The sequence below is a fragment of the Triturus cristatus genome, chromosome 4_1 (assembly GCF_964204655.1).
Source record: "Triturus cristatus chromosome 4_1, aTriCri1.1, whole genome shotgun sequence".
Taxonomy (NCBI): domain Eukaryota; kingdom Metazoa; phylum Chordata; class Amphibia; order Caudata; family Salamandridae; genus Triturus; species Triturus cristatus.
In genome coordinates this window covers 1,330,013,112-1,330,028,212 of record NC_140585.1, presented here as the reverse complement: position 1 = coordinate 1,330,028,212, position 15,101 = coordinate 1,330,013,112, and positions in this window count along the sequence as shown.

Sequence of the window (15,101 nt, the reverse complement as noted above, 5' to 3'; positions counted from 1 at the left end):
CTTTGTCTAATGTTAAGTTCTCTGCAGCCAATAGCTTCTACTGTACCTTTTTGCTGCTAGTTTTTTCCACCAATTGATCTCTCAATATCTCATCTAACAAGTTTTTGTAGTCACAGATGGGAGCCAAAACTCTGAGGTCACTCATGAAATTCTCTACTGTCTCTCTAGGAAGTTATTTTCTCATGTAAAATTTGTGCCTTTCCATGATGATATAGTGTTTTTTTTCAAACAGGAATCCAACATTTTGACTGCAGACGCATATTCATCAATGGATCTCCTTCCCCCATAACTACAAATGCAAGTAAATGTTTGAGAACCTTCCTGCCATCAGTGCCTAAAGAGTGGCGTAACAATAATAACTTCTTCTTTTGTGTAAATACTTCCCCTTCTATGGCTTCCAAATAAGCTTCAAAACCCTCCAACCACACTTCCCACTCTACTGGAGGATTGCCTTGAGTGTAGAGAAAAGGAATGGGGGGCAACACTTCCTGTTGCATGTTGAGAAAGGAATTACACAAAGGAAGAAGATATAACCACTTTAAAAACGTAACAACTTTAGGGTTTACATGTACTTAATATTATGGCAAAGTTACTTTCAATTGCAATGGGCGCAGAGAACATAAATTGTCACCTTGTGGAAAAAACGTTAGAAGTACTTAGTTGTGCTTACTACAAATGCAAAGATTAATTGTAAAAAGAATATTCAGTACTCACCTAGGCGTGCGTATCACTGATGCACAGAATATTTTTTGCTGCCACTTGCCAAATTTGAATAATGGTGTGCAAATCACCATTGTTATGCGCCTCCTGCTTGACTGCCCCGTGATAATCTGCACGAACGACCCTGGCTTCAAAGTTGCTAGGCAACCTGAATGATTTTGGTCATTTTCAAGCACTTCAAGTAGGCCGGAAACACTGTTGCTAGACAGCAAACAACTCTGTATAAATACATAGCTGAATGTGTCACAAATGACACAGCATGGGCTCCGCCTAAACAGGGGGAAGCGGAAACAGGAGGAAACAACAAATCCGGCCTCCACATGTCACACACTACTATGCCGCAGAGAGAGCAGAGGCCAGATAATGAAATGCAGATTCGGAGGTATCCCAGCACTCCCTCACAGCATCCAGGAAATGGCTCCAACAAGAATAAGCCTGCTTTGCTGGTCAATAGTCCGTGGTCCGTTTCCCGGTCGTCGCCAGTGAAATGTTCCAAAAAGATGATACTCACAGGTAAGTGGATGACTGTTTATTAATCCAAGTGTACAGCAGCGACCATCAGAGCCACCAGCACAACGGCTACTGCCACGTGACACCACATTCTGATTCCACCTCAGCGGGGTTGCCAGCGTGGCCCTCGCACCCACATTCTGACCCAGGTCCAAAAACAATGGCTTGAGCCTGGCAAGATGGGTTAAGTAAGAAATGTGGCACAGCTTAATTTAAGAAAAGTAAGGAGTGTTAGCCTATACTTTTATAGTTTAGTGATAAGGCAAGCCTGGAGAAAATGGGCCATTTTGATCCCAGGATAAACATTAGCCTCCCAGCTTTCATCTCAGTGGAGGAGTGAGCAAGACTCAGAACTAGTTTGGAGTAGTTGAATGGGAGGGGGATGCTCATTACCTTAGACACGCCGCTAAGTGTGCTGCCTACTCTCTCCAGGGGGAGAAAGGTGCCACTATATTGGATTTTACTGAGAATAGTGCCCTGTGGGATACTTTGCAGTCTGGCAAACAGGATGTATTGCAAAAAATGGAAGGTTACACATGTCAAGGAGTCACTCACACCCATTGGTAAGAGCAATGAACAAAAGTAGCACCTCACCCCAGCTCCTCAGAACTCTTTCTGGACTTGTGGCAAAACAGAAGAGGACTGGACTTGTTGTCTGAAATCTGTGTGGAGACCTGAATGCTGGACCTACTTTCAGCTAGGAATAAGAAGTGGACTCCAAGGGTGTTTTACAACTTGACTTGAATAGGACTCTGCTGGAAGCCTCTTCTGGGCTGGATTCTGGACCATAAGCATAGTCCCAGAGGCTCTAGAAGCCTAGATGTTACTAAGTAGAACTTCTTTAGAAAGTCTGAAAAATTGAGACTTGGGAAATGTTTGAACTTCCAAGACCTTGAGAGAATCAGTGGGACATTACGGCAACGTATCTGATTTAGAGAGGACTGCTTCTGATATAGCTTCAGGCTTGCCCCCTAGAGGAGTTTGAGCTCAAAAGAGATATGGCCGACTAGTGGCTGAAAAATTTGAATTTTTTTCCATCAAAATCAGTGGGCTCAGTTGAACCAGTGTTAACGTGCTTGTGCTCACTCCCTAAAACATGGTAAATTGGCTTGCACCTGATTGGCATATTTAATTTACTTATAGGTCCCTAGTAAAGTATTATATCATATACCCAGGGCTGGTAAAGTGAATGCTTTCTAGTGGGCCTGTAACACTTATTGTGCACCCACTTAAGAGGCCCTCTAAAACCTGTCCCACGCCTGCCATAGCAACCTGTATGTGCAGTTTTAAACTGCCAACTTGACTTGGCAAAATAACCCCTTTGCAAGCCTAAAACTCACTTTTGAATACATATATGTTACCCCTAAGGTAGGCCCTAAACGGCTGGGTGCATTTTAATTAAAAAGTTGGAAATGTACTTTCAAGTCTTAAGTGTCCTGGTAGTGAATAACCCACAAATGTGTTCTTCACTATTGTAAGGCCTACCTCTTTTATAAGATAACATTGGTTGCTTTATTACATTTGTTAAGTGCAAAGGTTTGGTTGGGAGTAGGTAGAAAAGTCATGTTTGGTATTCGATACATAGAAAGAAAATAAAACAGATTACATTTTCAGGTATCACATGTGTTAGCTTACATAGGAGGATGGAAATGCGCAATCTAACGATGATTGGACTGTCTTGCTACAATAAATCAGCATACTAGGCAGCGTTAGACATGCATGGCCACGGGCCAGGCTATACAGACTGGGAGTCATATCATCATTACACAGTGCTGAGACATTATATCCATTATCAGCTAAATAAATAGCACACACATCAGGTCAATCTGCACATCCCTCTTCCTGGTCTACCCATCTCTGTCCCAAAACAGTCAGCTGTTACTCTATCACTATCACTATCACATTGTGTAGCTTGATATTGGGCAAGCAAACCCCAAAAACTTTTCGGCCGACTGCAGGGGGGCATCAGTTCATTATAGACATCCGATTGAGTATTACAATACAACATATATTTTTCCCATTCTGCAATCTTCGGGATGGGGCCCCGCATCCAGCGCATTGCCAGCCTATGTTTCGCCAAAAGCAGACCCATAGAAACCAATTTACGAACACTGTTTCGTAGAGGTTTTGTGTAACCCAAAAGCGCCATTAGGGGGTCAGGAGAGAGAGTTAGCCCCACTATATCAGTTAGCGCTTGAAAGATGCCGCTCTAGAAAGCCTCTACAGGGGGGCACTGCCAAGCAAGGTGAAAAAACCCAGCTCCCAACATATTGCATCTCTCACAGCAATCAGTGTCCCGCAATCCGTACCTGTACAGTCATTGCGGAGTGTAATGTACCCTGTGTAAGAATTTATAATGGGCCAATCGATGTCGGGCATTTAGTGAAACTTTGCGAGTGGACTCACAGCAGTAGTACCAGATGGAATCTGTGATTGGGACCCCAAGATCCAACTGCCATGCCAGTTGGGCCTTCTCGTATGAAGTAGTCTTAGTAAGTTGTGCCGAAGCATACAGGCGAGAGGCCAACGTAACGGGTGATGTGGAGCGCAGTAGCATCAATAGGGTCGGAATCTCTAATGGTTCCAAGAGCTCATCACCCAGGACCAAGAACAGCGCATGTCAAGCTCTAAAAAAACTAAATTGCGTTAATGTCGAGGGCCCTGTAACCCCAGAGACCACCCCCTCCCATGAGCGCACCTCCCCATCACAGAACAGGTCGCCCATCTTATGAACATTGAGTCTGTTCAACGAGCGAATAGCACCCCACTGTAGCAAATATTTATATTTGATTTGATTTGAATTGTTATTTGTAGAGCGCGCGAATGCCGTGGCGTCTTGGTGCTAAACTGTGAAACATGGATATGAGCCCCCTAGATGTGTGTTTAATTTTTGCCAAAAAGCCAAGTTTTTAGATCCTTCCTTATATGACCTTTTTTGAAAAGAAATTCATCTTTAATGACGTGGCACCATTTTATGAATCGGTGACCAAATGGTCACGATTCATAGATGATGTCTTTTTCATCTGGTCAGACGCGCAAGAAAAGCTGCTTGAATTTATCGAATGGATAAATCTGTGTGAGGAACATATAAACTTTACTCATAACATTAGTACTGATCAAGTTGAATATTTGGACATCCTTTTTAAACATCATATGGGCATCCTGGTAGTTGAATTATTCACCAAGTCTACCGCTAGGAACACTCTGCTACACTATGATAGTTTTCATCCTATGAGTCAAAAAAATAGCATCCCGTTTGGTGAATTTTTTACGCCTTAGGCGTAATTGCACGAGCATCATTGATTTTGATGAAGAAAAACTTTTTAGCCAGAGGTTATCCCAACAAAATAGTGAGAGATTCTTATAAAAGGGCTCGTTATTATGACAGACAACATCTATTAACGAATACCAAAACAAAAAAGGATCCGTCTCTAGTTTTTGTGACACGGCATTCCATGCTTAATGCCAGAATTCACCAAGCGGTTTGCTCCAGTTGGCAAATTCTAAATGTAGACAAATCCAGTGAGGGAGTTGCATTGTCTAAACCACTATTTGCGTACAGACGTAATAAGAGTTTAAAAGACCATATAGTACGCTCTAGGATGAAAAATACCACAACCTTCCTTCAAACCAATTTGGAAGGAACGAAAGCAGTGGTGGGTAATTTCAGGTGTACTTCTTGTAAATCCTGTGTAACAGCCATTGAAAGCCAACATTTGTGTTCAATGGTCAATGTATTTCTCCCAATACTCTGAACAATTGCAAATCGACAGATGTCATTTATTTGATTATATGTCCCTGCAAAATGGGATATGTGGGAGATACAGGCAGATCTTTGAATACTAGATTAACAGAACATATATCTGCGATCAGAACGCAGAAATTGTCAGCACCCATGGTACAGCATTATGTGAATTTAGGACATACTCCAGATGAGATGCAGTGGTATATTGAGAAAATTTGCCCCAAATTAGGTGTATTGACAGAGAGGACAAGAAAAATGAGAGAAGTCTTCTGGATTTTTATTCTTAATACAGCAACATCAGGTTTAAATCAGGAGATACCCTGGGACCAAGCGATTAAAAATAATGGATAATGAGGGGCGTGGCTTGGCAGGCAGGCATGGCGGACGTGCCTTAGATCGGCTCCATCCAGCCCGCCGTTCAATATCCTTTCATTTATCCTGTTGCCCGATCCAGGACTCTCCCCTGCTGCGGTGGGGGCTCGGGGGCATTGGCGGCTGACTCCGGTGACTTCCTGGCATCGCTCGGGCCCGTGGGACGGTGCCGAGCGTGTAGGCGGGGCCTGGGTCTATCGAGCCTCTGAAGCCGCGGCCTGGATTTGCTGCGGCGGCGTAGTGGATCATCCCTGTCGGTCGGAGCAGCGAAGCGGAGGGCCGGAGCTGTGGACGGGGGCGGCGAGCGCTGGCCGAGGTGGACCCTGGGGGCCGAGGGTGCGGAGACCGGCAATCAGAGCTCCCCGGGAGTGGCCCTGGACGACAGCACGAGTGGCGGCCCAGCAGATACCCCGGCGGGGGTACGGTGCCACGGGAGTAGCGGTGAGTGGACATCGGTGGCGGCCGTCTTCCCCCTACTTCCCCCCTCCTCCACGAGGCGCATCCATCTCTCTGTGCCTGTCGCCATCGGAGGGTCGGGGGTTCGGCGGCCATATCGGGCCGCGTGGTGGTGCGGGGGAGGGGGTCCGTGGTGATGGTGCTGCGCTTCACGGCTGGTGGGGCCGGGCCACAGATGGATTCGTAGGGCTGGGACCATAACAGGGACGCTAGACTGGTCTTGTCCTTTTCCCCCCTTCCGTTGGACGCCCCACTGGAGTGATTGGAGCGAGCGCCCGGGTGCTCGGCGGCCATTTCGGGCCGCGGTGGACAGGGAGGGTTCTGCTGCTGGCATGCGATGGTGGGGTAGCCGGCAGAACGCTGCGTGCGGCGGACCCCTCTCCTGGGACTGCAGTGTGGATTATCCTTTGCTCGCTTCACTGGGGGCCTCCTTTCTGGACAGTGTGTCGGGGCCTGACAGACGTCTATTGGTGCGCCTGGAGTGGGGGCAGCGGCCCTTGGGCTTGACCCGGTCTCTGTGGCGGGAGCCCCCCCGGGGTGAGAGCCGGCCGCGCCATGACCAGGGATCGAGTCGGCGGGGCGTCAGCCAAACAAGGGCCTATCGACAAGTTCACGGGCCCGGCCGGGGGGGCAGCCTCGGCGTCCCCGGACAACGCGGCCCTGCTGGTAGCCATTACCCAGTCCAGGGACATGCTGGATGCGAAAATTGGTGCGGTGGGCTCCGACGTGACACTGCTGCGACAGGACGTGCGGAACGCAGTGGCTCGCCTTACGGAGGCGGAGACCAGGGTCTCGGGGGTGGAGGACGACGTGACGACTCTAAAGAAACAGATGGCGGCCCTGGAATCCTCTCATAAGAACTTAGTGGGCCGCGTTGAAGATGCGGAAGGGAGGGCCCGCCGCAACAACCTGCGCTTTGTAGGCTTACCGGAAGGATGTGAAGGGACTAATATGGAGCGCTTCTTGATGGAGTGGCTGGTGTCCTGGCTCCCCCCTGACACTCTCTCCAGCTGTTTCGTTGTGGAACGGGCGCATAGGGCGCTGGTCCAGAAACCGCCGGTGGGAGCCCGCCCGCGACCGGTGATCGCCAGGGTCCTTAATTACCATGATCGCGATGTCATCCTCAGGCAGGCCAGGGCGAAGGAACCACTCCACTTCGAAAATTCTCGCATTCTTATCTTTCCGGACTATACGCGGTTGGTACAGCAGCAGCGCCAATCCTTTCTGGCGGCTAAGGCTCGGCTGCGGGAACTCCAGCTCTCCTACGCCTTGTTGTACCCGGCTCGGCTGCGGGTGGTGTACAACTCCAAGACCTTGTTCTTTGATACGCCTGAGGAGGTGTTTAAATGGACGGATGAAACTGTGCAATTTCGTTGTCACACTCCCCCTGGCGGTGGATCCACCTCCTCGCAGGATGGGATGTCTCGGCCTGGAGGTCGGCAGAGGGGTGGACGTGGCCGGCAGTCCCGGTCGCGCCGCCGCCCCAGATCGGATGGAGTGCGGCCTGGAGCTGGGGGACCTGCTGGGCGTCCGCCTTCCACTCCTTGACTGCTGCGGCTGCCTTGGCGGGGGACTTTATCATGTTGCGAAGCGTGTGTCTTATCTGATGCTGTGTGTGTGGGGACAGGGGAGGGTCCTGGGTCGGGGACATGCGTAACGGGCAGGTGCCGCAGTAGCGTCTTGCGAGCGGGGTAATCACCTGCGACTTGTTGGTGGGGTTGAATTGGGGATCCATTGGTGGGGGGTCAGAGATCCATGGTTGGGGTCTTGCGATGCTATCTACCGCGACAGATACTTCAGTGGTTTTGAGGTATGGGTTGGGGGGTTGGGGGGGGTTGGCACTGTTGTTGTTGGGGTTATGGGGTTTGTTAGACCGCGCACGCCTGTGGGAGCTGCCAGTGGAGGGTTGCATTAAGCTGCTCCTGAAGGGGGCTCAGTGGCCTCCATTGACCGATCATGGCTGATGCACATACTAGGGTGGCTGGGAGACCGGCGGTACTCCGAGTTTTGAGTTGGAACGTCCGCGGCCTGCTCGATAAGATTAAACGGGGGGCGGTTCTGCAGTATGCCAGGCGGGCATCGGCGGATGTCTTGTTTTTGCAAGAAACGCATCTCCTAGGTACTAAGGCTCCCTGCCTTCAAAGATATGGGTACCTGCAGGTCTTTCACGCTGGGTTCACTAGGGGTTCCCGATGGGTGGCCATTCTCATTCATAAACGGATCCGATATTCACACACACGCTTGTGGGCGGATACGCATGGGCGGTATGTTTTTGTGCAAGGCAAGATTGGGGCGGACGTAGCGATCCTCGGCAGCGTGTATGCCCCACCCCCCTTTTCATGGACCCTAGCCGAACAGATCATGAGTGTGTGGGCAGAGATGCCGTTGGCGGCAGGCGTAGTGGGCGGCGATTGGAACGACGTTATGATGGTGTCGCGGGACCGCTGTTCGGGGAGTGGGGTGCGAGGCGATGATCGCCCAACCAAGCTACGGGTGCTTGCCGAGGGCCTCAATTGGGTGGATGCATGGCGGCGGCTTAATGGGAATGCGCGGGCATATACCTATCTTTCTGCCGTTCATGGCTCGTTCTCTCGGTTGGACTACATTTTCCTCTCGGGTGCCGCGGCGACACGGGGGATGGAGGCGGATATCCTCCCCCGTGGTTTGTCGGATCATTCCCCTGTGTCGCTTCGTCTGCGGCTGGGGGGGATCAGTGGGCAGTTTCGCTGGCGCCTTTGTGGCTGGCATCTTCGGCAGGACGACTACTGCGCCCGCATGACGGAGGCTCTGGATCTTTACTGGGCCCGAAACGTGGGCTCGGTGTCGGGAGTTGATATCCTATGGGAAGCTTGGAAACCTACGCTGCGGGGAGTTGACATCTCATATAGTGCGGCGGCCTGCCGAGCGCGTGAAGCGGGATTGGTTCAGGCGGAGCGGGAGTTTCGGGAGCTCGAGAGCAGTAGCCAGGGGGAATCCGGTGGGGCCACGCGGTGTCAGTTGCAATATGCCCAGCAAACATATGCCTCGCTCCTGCTGGACGAGGCGAGGCAGGCGTGGTTAGCTACGAGAAGTCGGGTGTGTCAGTGGGGAGACAAATCGGGGACCATGCTTTACAGGCTGTGCCAGGGGCAGCATCATGCACAGACCCTCCCGGGGATCACAGATAGAGAGGGCCGGGTGCTGACTGACCCTGGCGCCTTAGTGGACAGCTTTGCGGCATACTACGTGGAGCTGTATGAACAGCGGGAGACCATAACCGGGGAGCTCGTGGATCGGTTCCTTAATGATCTCCCCCCTAGTGCCCTTTCAGATGAGGCGCGCGCAGACTTGGACCGCCCGCTCACGGTGGATGAGTTGGGGACGGCGCTGAGGAGTTTGTCCGTCGGGAAGGCCCCGGGCCCGAATGGGTTCCCGAGTGAGTTCTTCAGCAAATACTTTCTGCAGCTGGGGCCCCATTATCATGCGGTGGTGGAAGATGCTTGTGAGCGGGGGGTTTTATCGGCCGATTGGCGTTACGCGGAGATTGTCGTATTCCACAAGCCGGGCCGTCCTCCTGGACAACATGCCTCTTATCGGCCGATTTCCCGTCTGAATGTGGAGGCGAAGATTCTGGCCAAGGCCCTGGCCAACCGGCTCTTACCTTATGTTTCTACTCTGGTCCACCCGGACCAGGCCGGGTTTATGCCCCATAGGGCGACGCGCCATAACATCCGGCGCGCACATGTGGCGATAGCTGCGGTCCAGCGGCGTGAGGCTCGGGCGGCTCTCCTGTTGGCCGACATCGATAGAGCTTTTGACTCTCTTAGTTGGCGCTATCTCTTTGCCTTGCTGCAACGGCTGAATCTGGGGCCGCGCTTCTTATCCTATTTAACACTTTTGTATACCGATCTCACAGCCTCGGTTCGGGTGGCGGGGGCGGCCTCGGCGCGATTCCCGGTGCACCGGGGGACGCGACAGGGTTGCCCCCTGTCGCCATACCTATTTGCCCTGGCCATGGAGCCGCTGTCCGCGTGGGTTCGTATGGATGCGCAATACACGGGGTTTGAGTGGGACCATGGCCTGTCGGATCGCATTGCCCTATATGCCGACGACGTGTTGTTCTTCCTGTCGGATCTCGATAGAACCAGACCGCGGCTGCTTCGCATGATGCAGGTCTTTGGGGAGACGTCCGGGCTATACATGAACCCGAGGAAATCCACCCTGTGGGTGCTAGGCGGTCGTGACGTGCAGGGGGAGTGGACGACGTCTCTGCGGATTGCGACCAGAGGACTTCAATATCTGGGGGTCTTTTTGACCGACATGCCGACGATCGCCTGGGAGCGCAATGTGGTGCAGGTGTGGGAGAAAGTATGTTGTGATGTTAAGCTCTGGGCGCATATGCCTCTCACCATTTGTGGCCGTTCTGCCATCTTTAAGATAGTGGCGCTGCCTCGACTTCTCTACCAGCTCCAAAACCACCCTTATGAGATTCCTCTCAGTTGGTTTCGGAGGGTCAATGCGGTGCTCAGTCACTTTCTGTGGGAGGGGGGCTTGGCCAGGGTGTCGCTGAAGATTTGCTTTTTGTCCGTGTACGATGGAGGACTGGCTACCTCCGATATCTTGTCCTATTATTACGCCTCCCATCTATTGGTCCTCAACGAATGGTGGTATGGAGATAGGGGGGACCCGGCGTATGCGGTGGAGAGGTGCCTCATGGACCCACATGCAGTGCATACCCTACTCTACGCGACTGCGTTGCGGGCAGCACTGCCACCGGTCACTCAAGTGGTGTTTCGGGTGTGGAGCCGGGCTCTGCGTCATATTGGCTGGTGGGGTAGGCTTAGCCGGGAGACCCCGTTGTGGCAGAACGGGCTCCTCCCTCAGTTGGCGACCCTCTCTGGATTCAGGGACTGGGACAGAATAGGTATCTCTACGTTGGGATCGGTGGTCCAGGGCTGTGTGATGAAATCCTTTGAGTTCTTACAGCTTGAGTATCAAATGCCACGGACGCAGTTCTTTAAATACCTCCAGCTGCGCCACGCCCTCGCCCCTAGACTGGAGGGTCTCCAATGCATTCCTGAATACAGTCCCCTTGAGGCCCATGTGTTTATGGGGGGATCTCCAGGAGAAGAAAGTTTCTAAAATATATCGGTCCTTGGTGATTCATGGGGCCCCATCCCTGCGGGGTCTGTGGGAACGGTGGGAGACGGATGTCGGGCCGTTGGACGAGACGGACTGGAGGGAGGCGCTGGCCTCCCCCCGTGAGGCTTGTATAGCGATCCGCCTGCGTCTCATCCAATTTCGGTATTTGCACAGGACCTATTACACGCGACAGCGGCTGTGGCGGGCGGGTCTTATTGCCTCCCCGGACTGCATTAGGTGTGGGCGGGAGGCGGGGTCTTTGGTGCACACAGTCTGGCACTGCCCTGCAGTGTATAGGTTTTGGGGGAGAGTGTTGGGGTGCTTATCCGAAGTGTTGGGCTGGGATCTCCCTGTGGACCCCCGATTGGCGTTGCTCCATGTTATGGCTGATATTGGGGGCAATATCTATAAGCGCCACTTGCTGCTTCTGGGCCTAACGACAGCCAAGCGGGATCTAGCCCGTGCGTGGAAGGCCCCGGTGGCTCCCTCTCTCAGTGTTTGGAAACGGGGTCTGGATTTCAATATGGGTCTGGAGCTACCGATCTTTAGGGCGCGTGGGTGCCCTCGGAAACACTTCAAGATTTGGAAGCGGTGGGCCGATTATAGGGGCATTTTCCTTGCACCGGTCCCTGAGGATGGAGATTTGGGGCCTCCTTGAATGCCATGCGTGGTACGGCATACTAACTGTGTGGTGATGGTTCTGGTGGTGTCTGGCGGTGGTGCGGTCGGGGGGAGGGGGTTGGGCGTTGGGAAGGGAGGGGGGGGTTTCTTGATCAAGGCCGTCTGAATAGCTCTTCATTGTTCCTCTATACGACAAAATGTCAAGTGTTGTTGCTATTTACTATGTGGCAGTTTCCCCTGGTTTGTCAGGGGCCTGCAGCCCTTGCCTACTTGATTAATAAAAAGTGTTGTTAAAAAAAAAAAAATAATGGATAATGATTTTCAATTTATTGATTGATGTTAATCTCTGTAATTGCAACAGCGATCTAAGGTTGATCCAAATTATATGCTTTATATACTCCGGTTGTGGCTTGAACTGTAAGAAGCCTATTATTAGATTTAGGTATCATGATAAATCTTTATATTGATTGAGGTCATAAAGTAAATGTAATCGGCTTCTTTTGGGCTAACCTCTAGTTTGCTAACATCGAGTAGGCACTAACACACTAGCTCGTTTCAACTTATAATTTGGGAATTTCAAGATGGCGCCCATTCAGATAACACACAGTGATCTGTAACAAGTCCTATTTCTATGTCACTGACCAAGTTAGCTAGCGTGATTCTTAATACAGCAACATTAGGTTCAAATCAGGAGATACTCTGAGACCAAGCGATTAAGAACAGTGGATAATGACGTTTAATTTATTGACTTATGTTGATCTCTGTAATTGTATATCTCAGTAGCAGAGTCATTTTATAGAGCAAACTAAGGTTGATCTAGAATTATCTGTTTAATGTATTTTGGTTGTGGCTCGAATTGTATAAAGCCTATTATTAGTCTTAGGCATTATGATCAATCCTTTTAATGATTGAGGTTACAAAACAAATACAATCAGTTTTTTTGACTAACCTCTAGTTTGTTAACATTGAGTACTAGCTTGTTCTTTTAGGGAATTTTAAGATGGCGCACATTTAGTTGACATACAGTGATCTACCACAAGTCCTATCTCTATGTCACTGACTAAGTCAGCTTGTGTCGAGTTGACGCACATATAAGGACCAAGATGGCCGACACATGGTTAGTTGCTGATCCTAATGACAATGCGCAAATAACGCAAGTGCAGGTATGTAACCTTTAGGTGTTCGACTATACTATCAGATAGTAACGTGTGAGAGTATGAGTTAAGGTTAGATACTGCCAGCCATTAAATAAATCTGCAGGCAAAGATAATGTTTATATCCATGATGGATTAGTATTAACTCATGTTATATGTGTGAATCGCAGGCACGGCTTATATTCAGTGTTTATACATTTAAAACCTCAGTAGTGGTGTCTGTTTGGGTAATTTCCGATCTATTAATAATGAGTAAAGATCGGGTACGGATTATATTCAGCGTTTACATATTTAAAACCCCAGTAGTCTACATCTTTGTATGGTGTCTGTTTGGGCAACTTCTGATTAATTAATAATGAGTAAAACTCGATATGCCAGTCCGTTCTTTATAATTGGGCATGGTTAAGATGGCGCCTATATTGAAAACATATACTGTTTAACAACTAGAACTATGTTTATGTTATTCACTACGTTTGTGTTGTGTTAAGTCGACATATATAAGAGGACCAAGATGGCCGATAATAGGGTGGCAGTCGATTTCAGTAGGAGCGTATAATCAACGCAAATTCAGGTATGCACTTTTGGGTGTATTGGTGTATAAGAATCAGCTAAGGATGTGAGCATCGGTTAGGATTAAGAGCTATGAATAAATAGTATAAACCTGTGGGCTCAGATAAGGGCAATATTTGGGATGGAGAAGTAGTGATTTACGCGATGCCCGTTAGCTTTGGAATTGTTTGATATTTAAAATGTACACGTTCAAGCTCGGTCTAGTCCAATTTTCGGCGTGACGTTTGGTAACTTTTAATAATGGTTATATTCAGTGTATACACCCTTTAGAAGTATATAAGGTTGGGTTGTTTTTTTGAGGATTGTAAAAAGGAAACTTTTGATTAAACAGATCAGCTTTTCATGTACTGATACAGTAACCAAATGATTTAGCTCCTTGGGACAAAACAGATAGATGACATGTGTACGTAAGTTTACAACGTACCGTTTTGAAACAACTTAAGGGACATGACCTTGTAGCCAATTTATTAATAATTAAATCAGTATATGTACTATTAAACAAACTTAGTTCCATTTAATCATAGTTCTTACAATGATTAAATGCAATGAATAACCAATAGACATTGAGTATTAATACAGCCCTCATAGGAAAAACTGATTCAGATCGATTAGTTTATTTTTTGATCCATCACATACCAATGATTAACAGGGTGTCGCACTTGTTCTAGCATATCAGCTATGACAAAAAAAGAAATAATTAGACATTTGTGAAAATCATTTTAATTATGATTAGATCATTGATACCGAATAATTGATTACCCTTTACCCACAGTGTTTAATCCCTGCGTGACACGGAGTTTAAGATTATCACTTTACAGTCATTGGCCAAGCATTTTGGAAAATTTGTGCCATATAACAGGTTCAGTATACTTAGGTTAAAACATAAATTGTGTGACTAAACTATAGTTCAATTATTTACCCTCAGAATATGTATGTTATTGATATATTTATATCCCCTATTTTTAGGGCTATTGATACCTTACATCATGCGAAGAATGGGAAGAAAGTATGACTTTCTAATATTTCAATAATCATATACTAAGTTGAAATTTAGTCGTTTTAGGAAGTGAGTATCCATGGTATCGAGTTATAAGAAACTCTATTCATAAATAAGCATCCATAATTATATATGCGCATTGATTTAGTATTATACATAGCCCTAAAACACACCTGTAGGTTCTAATTTTCTTCTTCTCCGTATCTTTATTTCTGTTTTCATCAGTTGGCGCGATTACTGAACAGCATTTGGAAACAAGTACGGAGAGGACTGTTGACCATTATTTAATTGATCTATACTACTGATCAGAGATTAGAACTTTAACAGGTACATTGAATTTACTTATCAACATGGCTATCTGTGTAGATCATTTAACACCTACAAGGCCTTTTTAGATTATTCAATTATATTCCTGTCTCTATCATATATAGACAATTTGGAAATACGATTGATATCGATGTATCTGGTTTGAATGGATAACGTCTACATCCAAAGATATAAGAGGTAGGCGTACAGATTGTAATCATGCATAAAATAAAATTCTGGAATAAACATTAAATGTGAGAGGGTAGAGGCTTTAGTTAGCGATGTGTCATTCTTAGAATTTCATTGCCCCTTAGAAATGGGGTGTTTCCAACTTACAAGTGGTTGCCTTAGTTCAGTGTGGAAATTAAGCTGGATCTTTTTTGGATTAATTGTTTGTATGTTAACATTAAAATTTGTAAATAAGTATAGATTGCCATGTTGACTCCTAATTCTAATATTGGTTTTTAATTTCTTTTAATTATTCCTTGCATGTAGTATACAACCTTGAGCGGGTTCCTGACGAAGGCTT